We start from the raw sequence: 16,164 nt of genomic DNA on the forward strand, positions 1-16,164 counted from the left end.
TTTTTTTTTTGAGATGGAGTTTTGCTCTTGTTGCCCAGGCTGGAGTGCAATGGCGCAATCTCGGCTCACCACAATCTCCACCTCCCGGGTTCAAGCGATACTACTGCCTCAGTCTCCTGAGTACCTGGGATTATAGGCACTTGCCACCATGTCTGGCTAATTTTTTGTATTTTTAGTAGAGACAGGGTTTTGCCATATTAGTCAGGCTGGTCTTGAACTCTTGACCTCAGGTGATCCACTTACATTGGCCTCCAAAAGTGCTGGATTTACAGGCATGAGCCTCTGCAACCAGACCAAGTTCTTTCTCCTCCTACCCTCTAATCTCCTGCCCAGGGCTTCCACTTGCTAAACCCAACCAAAGCCCAACCAGCAGGCAGAGGGTTCTGGGTGCCACGGTGATAGTGTAGTCCTCCAAAGACTGTGCGGCACTGAAAGGAGAAGGGTCTCGGAGGTCGGACAACTGGAGGATCAGCTCAAAGACAACACATTTCAGGAACGTACAGATGAGGACACACCTGCTGGTGAAGGGGCAGCAAGATATCTCTGACATGGCTTTGGAGAGCAGAACTTACTCCCCCAGGAATGTTGAATCAGAGACTTGTCTTCCTGTGTTTGGGGGAGGTTCAACCTTAAAATTTAAGTGGGGTGGGTTCAGGAAGCCCAAAGTGGAGAAATGAAAATAAAGCATCTAAACCAGAATGAAAGAAAGAAAAAGATAATGGGAAATCAGGCTCCCACTCCCGTAAATCCTCTGGAAATGTCCCTTTTCTTAGGTCAGGACACAAAATTAAACCCCCAATGGTAATATAAAATATTGAGGATGGGCAAACTCACCAAACCTGCAGAAACGTGGACAAAACAGGAAATGGTAACTTTGGTCTTTTTCTTTTAATGAATTGAAACTACAAAAAAGCTAAATTAATAGGTTACAAGTATCAACATATTTGTATTTAATTACATGCTTATAAAGACTACTGAAAAAAAAAGGCTTGAAAAGCCAACCAAAGTATTCATTCTTTTCTTTAACAAAACTGAAATTTAAGAAAGTTAAAAAAGAATAGTTTTAAAACTATACAATATAGCATAAAGCTCAGCAACCTGAGAGTCAATTTGCAACGGAGACAAAACAACTTTAAGTGGCTCCTTTTTGCTATTTTTAAAACTTACTATTTCAGAGGGCTGATATCACAACAAATGATACATCCAACTAGAGATCAAGAGTCTAGCTTTACGTGGAGGTTGCTTAAACACTTCGAAAGTCTTAAAATATTTTTGAAAGTACGTATAGTACAGCAGAAAGAATTTGAGACTTCAGCCATCATAAAAGCTAAAATGTATTGGGCACTTAGAGCACACTATGGGACACACTATGCATGGCATTCTTACTGAATCCTCACAACTACTTTATGTATAGGTTCTACTACTGCTATGTTATAAACAAGAAAGCTGAGGAAAAATGGGCATAAACACCCTGCTCAACAATATATAACCAGGATTTAAATACAGAATTTATGGCCAGAGCCCCTTCTATCTCATCTCTACACTGAGCTTTAGTTTTCTCAACTATAAAGCAGTTTGGGGCTGGGCAAGGTGGCACATGCCTGTAATTCCAGCATTCTGAGAGGCTGAGGAAGGAGGATCACTTGAGCCCAGGAGTTTGAGATCAGCCTGGGCAACATAGTGAGACCCCATTTCTACAAAAAAAATTTTTAAATAGAAAAATGAAACAGTTTGCATGGTATATTCTCACTCTAATGTAAGTTTATAAATTCATGTAACCGGCCGGGCGTGGTGGCTTACGCCTGTAATCCCAGCACTTTGGGAGGCCACGGCAGGTGGATCACAAGGTCAAGAGATCAAAACCATCTCAACATGGTAAAACCCCGTCTCTACTAAAAATACAAAAATTAGCCGGGCATGGTGGCGAGTGCCTGTAGTCCCAGCTACTTGGGAGGCTGAGGCAGGAGAATTCCCTGAACCCAGGAGGCAGAGGTTGTGGTGAGCTGAGATCGGGTCATTGCACTTCAGCCTGGGTAACATGAGCAAAACTCCGTCTCAAAAAAAAAATTCATGTAACCTTGTAGTGTCTCTCATAATGCATGTTGAATTATTTTAGTAGTTCATAAAAAGCATTAAGAAATAAAATAGAAAGTACTAGAATGCATCATAAGAAGTATGACCTAAGTACTGTTACATGAAATTTCTTTTTCAGTTTTGAGAGTGAATATGTTGGGTCACTGATCAAAAATATAAATTTCTCACTGCAGGCTGAAGAAAAAAAAAACAAACAAACAAGGCTTAAAAGCCACTACAATCTTAGCTGAATTCCAACTCTGATAAAAAAGAATTATCATCCCAATCAGCAACTAAATGCTTTGAATGCCATACTAACAAGTATGCAAATACAAGGGTTTCTCAAACCGTGTTCCAGTAGAACTTTTCTTCAGGATGTTTGTGGGTATTTCCTTGCGGGGAAAGGGGTATTCTTTTGACCAAATAAACTTGAAGGAAATATAATGTGCAGCATTTCTCAATTTGCCAACACACACTACTAAAACTCTGACGAGCTCCACAGAAAAACAGTAACACAATCACCAACAAAAATTAAAATCTGTTTAACTATGTTAACCTAGTTTTCCCAAGTTATAATCTCGCTCTGGAACCTCTCCTACCAAGAACTAATCGCTCCTAAGACTGGCATTCTACAAAACGCAATTTGGGAAACACCGCTTTATGTGGAACTTATCTGGGAAAAGGGGATCCTCATAACCTTCAATGATCATAGTATGTAAATCACCTTCAAATAAGCGCAAATATAGCTGAGATTAAAAAATAAATAGAAAAAATTATATTTTGGTTAAATATTTCATCTATTAAGCAAGTTTTCTTTTCCTTCCTTTTTTTTTTTTTTTTTTTTTTTTTTTTTTTTGAGATGGAGTTTCCCTCTGTTGCCCAGGCTGAAGTGCAAGTGGCAAGATCTTGGCTCGCTGTAACCTCTGCCTCCCCAGTTCTAGCAATTCTCCTGCCGAAGCCTTCTAAGTAGCTGGGATTACAGGTATCCGCCACCATGCCCAGCTAATTTTGTACTTTTAGTAGAGATGGGATTTCGTCATGTTGGCCAGGCTGGTCTTGAACTCCTGACCTTAAGTGATCTGCCTACCTTGGCCTCCCAAAGTGCTGGGGTTACAGGCATGAGCCAGCATGCCAGCTGCAAAAGTTTTCTCATACTACCACACAGCTGCATCATTTAGTATTTATAGAAAGAATGTATTATTCTACTCTGAAAACATGAGGTGGGGAAGAGGGGAGAAAAGATAAATTTTAAAAGGCAAAAAAACAATTACCTATTCAAATAAATTACAATTTAGAGAGAGAAAACTTACATACATATAAAAAAACATAACCCACCAATATTAAACAGCAATGAAACCACACTGAAAACTAGAGAGATGGGAGCCAAAGAGCATCTAAATGGCTCATGTTAATGGCCTGAGTTTCGGTCTCTCTGCTATAGAATCCAAAAGTAAATGAACTGACTGGCTGATAATACACCATCAAAGCAGGAAAAAACCTGTTTACCGAACTCCCTGAGGCCTGGCCTTTAGAATAGTACCCAGAAGAATGGGCATTAAAAACTGCTTAAGCCGGACGTGGTGACTCATGCCTGTAATCCCAGCACACTGGGAGGCCTAGGCAGGTGGACCACGAGGTCAGGAGTTCGAGACCAGCCTGGCCAACATGGTGAAACCCTGTTTCTACTAAAAATACAAAAAACTAGCTGAGTGTGGTGTGTGCCTGTAATCCTAGCTACTTGGGAGGCTGAGGTGGGAGAATTGCTTGAACCTGGGAGGTGGAGGTTGAAGTGAGCTGAGCTCAAACCACTGCACTCCAGCCTAGAAGAGAGAGCAAGATTCCACTTTCAGAAAAGAAAAGGAAAAAAACCTGCTTGTGAACCAAATTAGAAATAGACACTTGGCCAGGCGCGGTGGCTCACGCCTGTAATCCCAGCACTTTGGGAGGCCGAGGCGGGTGGATCACGAGGTCAAGAGATCGAGACCATCCTGGTCAACATGGTGAAACCCCTTCTTTACTAAAAATACAAAAATTAGCTGGGCATGGTGGCGCGTGCCTGTAATCCCAGCTACTCGGGAGGCTGAGGCAGGAGAATTGCCTGAACCCAGGAAGCGGAGGTTGCGGTGAGCCGAGATCGCGCCATTGCACTCCAGCCTGGGTAACAAGAGCGAAACTCCGTCTCAAAAAAGGAAAAAAAAAAATTAGTTTGGCCGGGCGCGGTGGCTCAAGCCTGTAATCCCAGCACTTTGGGAGGCTGAGGCGGGTGGATCACGAGGTCAAGAGATCGAGACCATCCTGGTCAACATGGTGAAACCCCGTCTCTACTAATGGTGCAAAAAATTAGCTGGGCATGGTGGTGCGTGCCTGTAATCCCAGCTACTCTGGAGGCTGAGGCAGGAGAATGGCCTGAACCCAGGAGGCGGAGGTTGCGGTGAGCCGAGATCGCGCCATTGCACTCCAGCCTGGGTAACAAGAGCGAAACTCCGTCTCAAAAAAAAAAAAAAAAAAAGAAATAGACATTTGAGGAGATATGAATGCTAATGGGTGCTGAATATCACCCTCATCTCTTACTAGTGATAGAATCCTGAGCTGCAAAGAACCTTGTGATCCAAGCCAGCATGCCACGTTTACATAGGTAGGGTATTAATACCAACTACAGCCAAAGCATGTTCTTTACATCCCCGAATTTAATTCTACATTTTTGGTCCTTTCTTTCCCACTCTCATTGCCTTTGGTTAATGTTTTTCCTTCCCATGAAACACATAGCTTACAGAACTTTACAACAGTTGTGACAAAGAAACTGATGTCAGGTTTGAGGATTTGTTTATCAATAGCCTGACTGACTAAGCTTGTACTTTCACGACCATAAAACATTTCGTTCTTAACTATTTACGCATAAGCACAAAGGTAGAAAATTTGAAAATACACATTTTGATGTTATTCTCATTACCCTAAGCAGAGAACTTTGGTACTGTGAAAGAACACTAGGCATCTGACCAACTGGGAGGAAAAGGTTAAAGCACAGTCACATGCCATCAAGTGCTCAGACAGACTGCAAGACCACCAGCAAAAGGGGAGGGAACCAGTGCAGGAGAAAAAGGCAAGTCAGAAGCCCACATACAAATCACCGAAAATAAGGGAAAGAGATCTGGAGGGGTTTTCAACCTGGGGCCCTTGATACAATAATGGGATGACTGAATCCCAGAGAGATGGAGTTACTTGTCCAGAGTGACAACATAATTAGTCATGGAGTCAGGACCCAGCCCAGATCTTTTGATTGCCAGGCTTCTGTGTTTCCACTGTAACACAGGCCTCCCATCTTCCCTACAAAAATAATGTGGAAATTAAATACTATCTACTGGCCTAACTAAACTATAAGCCACTAATCAAATTATGACTAAACAACTAAAGCATTTATAATAAACCATCTCTTTTAGATTATAACATGTAGTTACTGTTTGAAAGCCTATTAAAATCCGAATTAGGATCTATTTATAAACTTTCATTCCAAAATACGAATTCAAAAACGCTCAGCAAGGAAAATAAAATTACTTTTTATGAGGGAGTCATATTCTGTTCAGGGAGCACATATTTTGAAGTGAGGCAGACCTAGGTTCAAATCCTGGCTCAACTGTGCAATGTTTGTGTGATCCTGGACAAATCCCTCACTTTGGTTTCCCATCAATAATGATGCTGGGGACAATACTAAGAGGTTTTCCAACATTTAGATCTAAATGGTAATTTGTTCCCCCAACCTAACTAATTTTGTTAATCTCTCTTGTTCATCTATTTCTTACACCCCTCCCAAAAAACTTGCAGCTACATCACAATTATTATGAATATTAGTATATTAAACCTTAAAAAAAGAAATACATGCCTAAGAACATTTAATATATTTTGAATACAACATTTGTAAATGTTAGTGAAAAGGTCTGAAGAAGACATTACTGCATAAAGTATGAAACTTAATCCAAGTAAACTGGACAAAGAATGAAGAGAACCAGATTCAGTCCTGTGGCTAATAAGCCCTACAGCCCTAGGAAAGAGACTTCACTTTTCAGAAAGCTCCACCTGTTACAGCTCAACGTGAACTAAACTCTGCCTCAGTGTTCCCACCTGCAGAAAAAACCATTCTGCCTAGATTGTTTCTGAAATTCTAAAGCTTCTTCCACCTGGAAAAACCTGTCACTGGCATCACAAAACTTATTATGTCTAGGCATTTGATACGTGGCAGCATGTCAGATGTAGGGACTCATTTAATCATCTGACAACCGTCTCAGATATGGTCTATTTTTATTATTATCCAAGGAATCCAAGCCAGACAGAAGGAACTTGCTTAAGGTTATAGAGCCCACAGCCCCTGTAAAGAGCAAGCTACAGTTCATTAGACAAGGTCACCAAGTAGGAACTTAATCAAGATCAAGCTACACAATGTGTATTTTGTTTCTCAGACAAACATATTATCAAAATAAAGTGTGTGATGTTTTTAACAGTATCATACTTCCTTGGTCCTCAACAATTTTTGCTGGATAATGCTCCCAAAGAACAATTACTATATAAAATCAAACTGCCACTAAATAATGGCTAACTAGATTTTTTCAGTCTTTGAAAATATGCATACAAATACACACATAAACAAGCAAACACAATCTATAACTTAAAACACCATATACTAAGTACCAAGGCAAAAGCTATTAAAGATCATACACACAGGTATGCATTGGATATGGTCAACGTAAACGGCCAAGGCAGGATTTACCTCCCTCCTTTGGAGCCACTTCACACCCGAATGACCGCTTGCAATTCTCTGCATGCCATTCTCCCTTCCTCTGCAGGCTTAACATCACAGCTGCTATAAACCACAATTCTGCTGTCCCCTCACCCCTTCTGTTTTAAAAGTTAAAAGCACAATGGGACTGGGAAGCTCAGTGAGACAGAAATGGCACAACTAAGGACTACAACACACACACCCAAAAATGCAGATGGCAACAAGCCGTTAACCCGATTTCATTGCCACCAGTCAATGATCTGCCACCTAGGCCCACAGTAACTCTTCGCATAATCCTTGGAGGGCCTGAGGAACAGAAGCAGAACACTGATCATTTTATTCACAGACTGGTCTATTCCACAAATGGTGATGGCAGAAATATTTGCTTCACTTTGCTCCATCCCCATATTCTGGACTGATAAAAGCAGAGATTAGGGGTGTCGAGCCCAGTCTCTTTCACTTCAAGACCCCCTTGCAGGAGAATTTTTTTAAAAAGTAGTGGTTAGCATCTGGTCGGATAGTTATATTAAGAGAACATAATGTAAGAACTCTCACACAGCTCAATCCCTTCTTTAATTAAAGGCGGCTCTAATACAAGTCTTCTCAGAGTAATGGCCAAAAGATAGACTGGCAATTAAATCTCAGTGAAATTTTAGTTACTTGCTCTCATAATGCCAGATATTTACACCTCAATAATTAAATAACAAGTCCCAAGTAATTTAACCTAGCGATTCAGAGATTTGGTGTTTTTCCCACAATTCTATCACACAACAAAGTTTGCAAAAAAAAAAAAAAAAAAAAAAGTTTACCAAAGTGTTTCTGTTATCCATATTAATCTACCTTCCACAGTCCCATTTCTGTAACACATAAAGACACTCATAAAATCAAATGCCCAATTAAAAGGAACAACGAAAAAGAGGAAAATTTTTATTATTTTTATTTTATACAGACATTTTCTGAGACACAGAATCGCTCTGTCACTCAGGCTGGAATGCAGTGATCATAGCTCACTGCAGCTGCAAATTCCTAGGCTTAGGCCATCCCTCCTCAGCCTCTTGAGTAGCTAGGTCTACAGGCACACACCACCATGCCCAGTTAATTTATTTTTGTAGATATGGGGTCTTGTAATGTTGCTCAGGTTGGCCTCCAACTCTTGGTCTCAAGCAAACCTCCCACCTTGGCCTCCCAAAGCACTGGCATCATAGGAACGAGCTACCCTACTTGCCCTGAACTTTTAAAATATCGAGTTGGAGGCTGGTTTAGCGGCTCACGCCTATAATCTCGGTTGCTTTAGAAGGCTGGTACAGAAGGATGGCATAAGCCCAGGAATTCAAGACCAGCATGGGCAACAGAGCGAGACATCATCTAATTTAAAAAATTTTTTAAAAAATAAAATGGAGCTGGAATAGAAACAATGCCAGAAAGATAACCAAAAGATAATACCTGAAATAAAATTCTGTCGACTACTGAATTTTATTTTTGGAGGGTGGGGTTGTGGAGGTTGGATTTGTGTATTTTCCTGGCAGATGGCTAAACTGTGAGTGATTAGTCATCAATCTGGGAAAAAACCTCTTGGGAAAGTATGGTAGTTAATTAAAGAAATCTACAATCCTACAAAAGTTGATCAAAACAGAAAACTTTAGTAAATATTTTAAGGTAATAAAGACCCTGTGTGGCATACACATTTGCAATATACAAATATTCAAGTAAAATCAAGTTACCAAACCCCATACTTACACTGGACTTTCTCAGCAATTCTTTTATATTAACTTTAGGAAATGTACACAGCCTTACTCAGCATCTCACTTTGTATGTAACGAAACAGAAATCTTATTAATACCCCTCAGAACATAAAATACATGGGAAAAAACTGACTTAATGCAAGAACCTGAAGTCTAAAACGTTAATGAAGAAAAGTAGGCTGCCTTGAAATTAAAAAAACAAATAGCCAGGCAGGTGTAGTGGCTCCCACCTGTAATCCCTGCACTTTGGGAGGCCAAGGCAGTAGGATTACTTAAGCCCAGCAGTTCAAGATCAGCTTGGGAAACATGACAAGACCCTGTCTCTACAAAAAACACAAAAATTAGCCAAGCCAGATGTAATGGTGTGAGCCTGTGGTCCCATCTACAAGGGAGGCTGAGGTGGGAGGATGGCTTGAGCCCAGGAGGTTGAGGTTGCAGTGAGCCACGTTCCCACCACTGCCCTCCAGCCTGAGTGACAGAGCAAGAACCTGTCTCAAAATACAAAACACACGATGGGAGTCTGAGGCAGGTGGATCACCTGAGGGAGACAGTTCGAGATCAACCTGACCAAGATGGAGAAACCCCATCTCTAAAAAAATATAAAAGAAAAAGAAAACAAACCAAAAAAGCAAACAACACCCATTTGTCACAGTCACAAATCATTTCATGAAATATTCTATACTTCTATCCAGCATGAATCTTTGTGATGGTATGTTCAAAAAATAGTTAACCTATATGAATGGGCCTAGTATAGAGACTATTTTTCAAGAGTGAAGTTGGGGGTGGGAAGGGGCGCTGCATCACCATTTGTGGGAGACAGTATGACAACACACATCCTGCCAAGTAATAAAAACTTTATTCAACAAGCAATAGGAACCAAATGTTGCAGAGAAAGTAATAAACATACTTCATGGGCCGGGCAGCACTTGTCTGTAATCCCAGCACTTTGGGAGGCCAAGGTGGGCAGATCGCAAGGTCAGGAGTTCAAGACCAGAATGGTCAACATGGAGAAACCCCATCTCTACTAAAAATACAAAAATTGCCCAGGTATGGTGGCGCGTGCCTGTGATCCCAGCTACTCAGGAGGCTGAGGCAGGAGAACTGCCTGAACCCAGGAGGTGGAGGTTGCAGTGAGCCGGGATTGTGCCACTGTACTCCAGCCCGGGTAACAGAGCAAGATGGTCTCTAAATAAATAAATATCAAATAAGTAGCCTTTAGAAAAAGGTTCTGTCCACAGTATTAGTTATTAAGCGTAACTACTGCACTTCATCTGAGGTGAAAAAAAAAAACAAAAAACAAAAAACCACAACTTTGTCAGAAAAACATAACACACTTAGAAGACTTCCATTGTTGAGTAAAAATATTTTTATAAAGATATTTAATGACAAGAAAAGCTTAATAGGAGATGTGTATTATATGCATATGATATATTGTTGCGCAGAGAAAAAACACACAGAAAAAGACTGGAAAGGAAATATACAAAAAACGTTAACAGTAACCAAATCTAAGTGGTAAGATACAGACAATGTTTCAAAGATTTTCTAGTACTCCCTGAATTTTGCAAGCTTTGACAAAGATCAGGTATTATTTCGAAATGCAGAAAATTTTTAAACTGCAAAAAGGTGGCATTCACTTGTCACACAGGCAAACAAGTACATGCTTACAAAACATAGGCCCTAAGCTGCTTTCACAGATCACAGAGTTTAGATTTCAAATACAGCTGCTAATTACTTGCTAGCAATTTGAAGAAACCACAAAATAGGGCTAAACACTTTCACTTCTGTCTCTACTATAAAGATTTTATAATTAATAAAAACGAATAAAGAAAGCCTTGCCCTTTCTACAAAAAGGTCTATGTCCGGCTTTCTGTATCAGAATATTAATAACCATTTAATTTTTTTAAAAAAATCATCAATTTATGTTATTTTACACAAATGCCACCTCAAAAAATGTAGGTTTAGCTTGGTAATTCCAAAGCGTAGACACTTAACACAAAGTGCAAGAAGTTTTTATGCATTTTAGCGTTAGCAAACGCACAAAAAAACCTTCTGGATGAAGATGAGCTTATTCTATATACACTTTTCCATTATCTCTTAAGAGCCTGACATCTAATGAGGCTTTCTGCAAAAGTACTTTGCTATGCCTGGGCATGGGAATATCTGGGAAGCTGTCAAAATCGATCTCAACTGCATTATATTCAAGGCACAGAATGTCAACTCCTGACTGGGCTTCCTTCTCTCTTCTTTCACAAGAGCGCCTTTAATATCCCCTAGCCTACATTTCCGGGCTTATGAGTCACTGAGAAATGAGCTCTAGGTTTCTCTTAGAATGCTGCTCAAATAGCTTCTCTACAGCATTCAAGGATCTGGCCCCAAAATACCTCTTTAGCCCACTACCCCCCGCCCCATGCACCATGCAAACAAACGGAATGATCCATGATTTCTAGGCTTTGTCTTCTCATTTTCGCTGCCCTTCCACACTCTTCTGCAACCCTCCTCTCCTAAATCCCATCAGGCCTTCAAGACTCTGCTCGGCACCCCCCGCCCAGGAAGCCTTCCAGGTTTCTGCTAGGCAGAAGTGATCGGTTCGGTTCCGTCGGGTGCCCCTCTAGCTCTCTGCCCTTCTTTCACAGGACTTATCACCTCCCTCCCGGTATCGCAGTTATTTGTGTACGCGCCTTATCTCCCACAACAGAGCCTAAGCTCCTCGGAGGAGGGGACAGGGGCTGGCTTCACCTTTGAATCCCTCCGGCGCGGGCCGACTACGGCGCCTGCACGCAGTCAGCGCTCGGGCTGGTTCCATTGCACTCGAGAACGCTCCGACCGCACAATTCCTAACCAGAAATCAGTTAGGCATTTCCCTGAACTGATCACAAAGCTGGTATTCGCCTCCCGACAACAGGAAGTTTACCAGGGGCGGGAGCGAGGCGCTGGAACCCGGGTGCTGCCGGTGACAGTTGGCCCGGCCCGCACTTCCCCGCCCTCCCGACTCCGGCCCGGGCCGCCCGGCGCAGCCAGCCCGGCCTGAGAACCACAGAGGGGGCGGCAGGAGCGCCTGGACCGCAGGCCCCCAGGCGCCCCGCGCCGGCGAAGGCAAGGGGAGCGTCTCAGCGACGGACCCCGGCCGAGGCGGGCGGAGAGGGCAGGCCGGGCCCGGGTACTCCCACGGGCTCCGGGGCCAATCCGGGCTGAGGCCGCCGCCACCCGAGAAAATGGAGGCAGCCTCGGGGCCGGTGAGGGCCCGGCGGGGCAGGCGGAAGCTGGGCGGGCGTCCGCGCCACGAGTAGGGCCGGGCTGGGGGTCACTCACGGGGCTGGGCTGGGCGTTCCCTTCTCTGCCTCCGCGTCGTCGCCGTCCCCGTCCTCGGCCGCCGCCGCCTCGGGCTGCTCGCTCGGTCCCCGCGGCGTGGCTCGGACGCTCGGCCCCTCCGTTGTCTTCCGCCCGCTCCTGCTCCAGGCGACGGGCTCCCGCGGCGGCGGCGGCGGCGGCTGCGCGGGCGGACGGCGGCCCAGGGGCTCCCGCGGCGGCCGCCGCGCTGCTGCGCTCGCTCGGGTTGCGGCTGCGGCTGCGGGACCCGACGCCGCCTTAGCCTTCGCCGATGCCCCCGCCCCGGCGCCTGAAGGCTCTGTGTCTCCCAGGCCGCGCCGCTCCCCGATCCCCGCGCCCCACTCGCGGCCCGAGCCCGGCTTTGACGTGCGCACTGCGCAGCCGCTGAGGACGCGACGTCGGGCGGCGCCGCAACGCCCCCTTCCGCCTCGGGCGCCCCCGGGCGGCCGGCGGACTCAGTGCGCTGCGAGTCGGCGCCAGGCCCCAACGGGAGGGGCCGCAGAGAAAAGCAGAAGCCGAGGCCGCAGTTCCTCTTCCTCCGCTGCGGCTTCCGAGGCGGGGCTCGGCCCCTTCTCCGCCCGAGCGCTCTTCCTACGGGAATCGCACGCTCGCTTTCAGCGACCGCTCCCTCAACTCTACAAGCTTATTTCTGCGACAGGCCCGCAGCCCACTTTGTGCAGACCGATTCTTTCTTACTTGCTATCAGATCATTTTAGCATCTACGGGGACACAGCATAGAAAGTGCCGGAACGTTCCAGATTAATGGGAACATTCCTATTTAAATCAGCAACCTGGATTTAAATCCTACTCCACCATTTGCTATCTGTGGGCTGTTTCACGTCCCTGTGCATGGATTTCCTCGCACATTAAAAAAAAAAAAAGGTGTAATAATATAGTGGTTCCTCCCACGGTCCCCTCAGAATGAACTGGACAGTGCATTACAAAGCTCTGGCATGTAAATGCCTTATGTGTGTATTTTTGTTTCTTTGTTATTAATGTGTAATTGAGCTATTTTTTTTTTTATCACCTCCTGTATGCCAGGGGCTGGGGCAGTGATCGAAACAGTCTCTGCTCCTGGCACAGTTGACAAATAATTGAGGGTTTTTTGTTTGTTTGTTTTGTTTGAGATGGAGTCTCGCTCTTGCCCACGTTGGAGTGCTCACTGCAACCTCTGCCTCCCGAGTTGAAGCGATTCTCCTGCCTCCGCCTCCCAAGTAGCTGGTATTCCAGGCGCCTGTCACTACGCTCTGCTAAGTTTTGTATTTTTCGTAGAGACGGGGCTTCTTCATATTGGTCAGGCTGGTCTCGAACTCCTGACCTCAGGCGATCTGCCTGTCTCGACCTCCCAAAGTGTTGGGATTACAGGCGTGAGCCACTGTGCCTGGTTCAATACTGGATAGTTTTAAGAGCCCTGGTGAAAAACACCACTGGGTGAGGAGGCGAGAGAAGGCAGGCTGTTGTTATTTGCAGTGCTCCTCCAGGGAGCGGCTTCCTAGAGAGTGAGGGCCTGGGAGCTTTCTGTATGGAACGGCAGAGGGACAGAGGGACAGAGGGACGCGAAGGACCGAGGCCCTGAAGCCAGAATGTGCTGGCTCGAGGCCCCAGAGAGGGTAGGAGATAAGGAAGGAGTGGGGCCCTAGAGAGCAAAGTTAGGCCTTCCTGTTTTTACTCTCAAGGAGTTGGGAAGCAATTTGAAGGGTTTTGAGCAGAGAAAGTACATGGACTGACATTTCAGAAGGATCCCTATGGCTGTGGTATGAGAACCAGTCGGAAGGGCCTGGGGGTTTCAGCAGGGGAACCAGCGAGAAGGCTATTGAAATCAGCCAGCCAGAAGATAACGCTCGGTTCTGGATGGTGGCAGTAGAAGAGTAAAATGGTCACCTCTAGACATTTAAAAGGTGGCTCATGCCTGTAATCCCAATGCTTTGGGAGGCAGAGGTGGGAGGGTCATTTGAGGTCAGGAGTTCCCGATCAACCCGGCCAACGTAGTGAAAGGCTGTCTCTACTAAAAATACAAAACCTAGCCAGGCATGGTGGAGGGCACCTGTAATCCCAGCTGCTCGGGAGACTGAGTCATGAGAATCCCTTGAACTTGGGAGGCAGAGATTGCAGTGAGCTGAGATTGCGCCACTGCACTCTAGCCTGGGCAATAGAGCGAGACTCAGTCTCAATAATTAATAATAATTATAATAATAATAATAAAAGGTGGCTCACCAACACTTTGGGAGGCCAAGGCGGGAGGATCACTTGAGGCCAGGAGTTGGAGACCAGTCTGGGAAACATAGTGAGACCCCTATCTATGGAAAAAATAAAAATTAGCCAGGCATGGTGGCATGTGCCTGTAGTCCCAACTACTTTAGAGGCCGAGGTGGGAGTATCACTTAAGTCTGGAGAGTCAAGGCTCCAGTGAGCTGTAACTGTGCCACTGTCACTCCAGCCTGGGCCACAGAGTAAGACCCTGACTGAAGAAAAAAAAAAAGCTAAAAGGATTTTCCTGATTTCTAATTTTTTTTCCTCAAGCAACTGGAAGATACAATTTGGTGATATGGGGAAAATTTAAGCAGAAACAGATGTGAAGGATGGAATTTGGGAATTTATTTAGAGACATATAAAGTTTGAGCTGCCTGTTGGACATCCAGGTTCAAAGGAAGCTGGGTGCAGTGGCTCACACCTGTAATCCCAGCACTTTGGGAGACTGAGGCAGGTAGATCACAAGGTCAGGGGTTCGAGACCAGCTTGACCAACATGGTGAAACCCCATCTCTACTTAAAAATACAAAAATTAACCGGGCATGGTGGTGTGCACCTGTAATCCCAGCTACTTGGGAGGCTGAGGCAGGAGAATTGCTTGAACCCAGCAGGCGGAGGTTGTGGTGAGCCGAGAGCTTGCCATTGCCCTCAGGCCTAGGTGACAGAACAAGACACTGTCTCAAAAAAAAAAAAAAAAAAAAAAAAGAGTTCAGAGAAGAAGTCTGGGCCAGAGATAGAATTTTGGCAGTTCTCAGAGTAGGTAAAACCTTTGGACAGTGAGATTCTTTTTTTTGTTTGTTTGTTTGTTTTTTGGTTTTTTTTTTTTTTTTGAGACGGAGTTTCACTCTTGTTACCCAGGCTGGAGTGCAATGGTGCGATCTTGGCTCACCGCAACCTCCGCCTCCTGGGTTCAGGCAATTCTCCTGCCTCAGCCTCCTGAGTAGCTGGGATTACAGGCACATGCCACCACGCCCAACTAATTTTTTGTATTTTTAGTAGAGACGGGGTTTCACCGTGTTGACCAGGATGGTCTCCATCTGTTGACCTCGTGGTCCACCCGCCTCAGCCTCCCAAAGTGCTGGGATTACAGGTGTGAGCCACCGCGCCCGGCCAGTGAGATTCTTTAGGATGTGAGTGTTAGTGCTAAGCCCAGTCCCACAACAATGACAAGTCAGGGAATAATTAGGAAACAGCAAAGAACCCTGAGAGGGAGGAGCCAGTGTGGTAGGAAGATATCCAGGAAAATCGGGCCAGGCATGGTGGCTCATGCCTAAAATCCCAGCACCTTGAGAGGCAGAGGCAGGTGGATCACTTGAGGCCAGGAGGTTGAGACCAGCCTGGCCAACGTGGTAAAACCTTGTCTCTGCTAAAAATACAAAAATTAGTGGGGCATGGTGATGCACACCTGTAATCCCAGCTACTTGGGAGGCTGAGGCAGGAGAGTCACTTGAACCAGGGAAACGGAATTGCAGTGAGCCAAGATCACACCACTGCCCTCCAGCCTGGGTGACAGAGCGAGACTATGTCTCAAAAAATAAAAAAAAATAAGAAGGAAGGAAGGAAGCCATCTGCTGGAAGGAAGCCACCTTTCAGTGGGGAGGATGGATCTCTGCTGCTAAATGCGGCTTATAGTTAAGTGAGTTTACTATTGGTCATTGGTCTCAGCTCCAGCGAGGCCACTCCTTGGTAAGAACTGTTTCGGTGGAGAGGAAAGTAGCAAGGTCTAATTGGAGTGGTCTTTAGAAAGAATGAGACTGGCTGGACGTGGTAGCTCACGCCTCTACTCCCAGCACTTTGGGAGGTGGAGGCAGGTGGATCTCCTGAGGTCAGGAGTTCAAGACCGACCTGACCAACATCACAAAACCCTGTCTCTACTAAATATAAAAAATTAGGCAGCCATGATGGTATACACCTGTTACCGCAGCTACTTGGGAGGCTGAGGCAGGAGAATCACTTGAACTCGGGAGGCGGAGGTTGCAGTGAGCTGAGATTGTGCCATTGTACT

The 16,164-nt window shown here is 45.1% G+C and overlaps 1 protein-coding gene across 1 annotated transcript in view; it reads right to left on the reverse strand.

Moving 5' to 3' along the window:
* CAB39 (calcium binding protein 39) overlaps positions 1–12,289 on the reverse strand; it is a 108,612-nt gene extending 96,323 nt beyond the window's left edge. The window contains exon 1 of the mRNA XM_039469847.2: positions 11,893–12,289. The gene's annotated coding sequence lies outside the window, so the exon portion shown is untranslated. The remainder of the gene's footprint in view (positions 1–11,892) is intronic.
* Between the last annotated feature and the right edge of the window lie 3,875 nt (positions 12,290–16,164).

This window comes from Saimiri boliviensis, chromosome 5 (genome assembly GCF_048565385.1).
Source record: "Saimiri boliviensis isolate mSaiBol1 chromosome 5, mSaiBol1.pri, whole genome shotgun sequence".
NCBI classification, from domain to species: Eukaryota; Metazoa; Chordata; class Mammalia; order Primates; family Cebidae; genus Saimiri; species Saimiri boliviensis.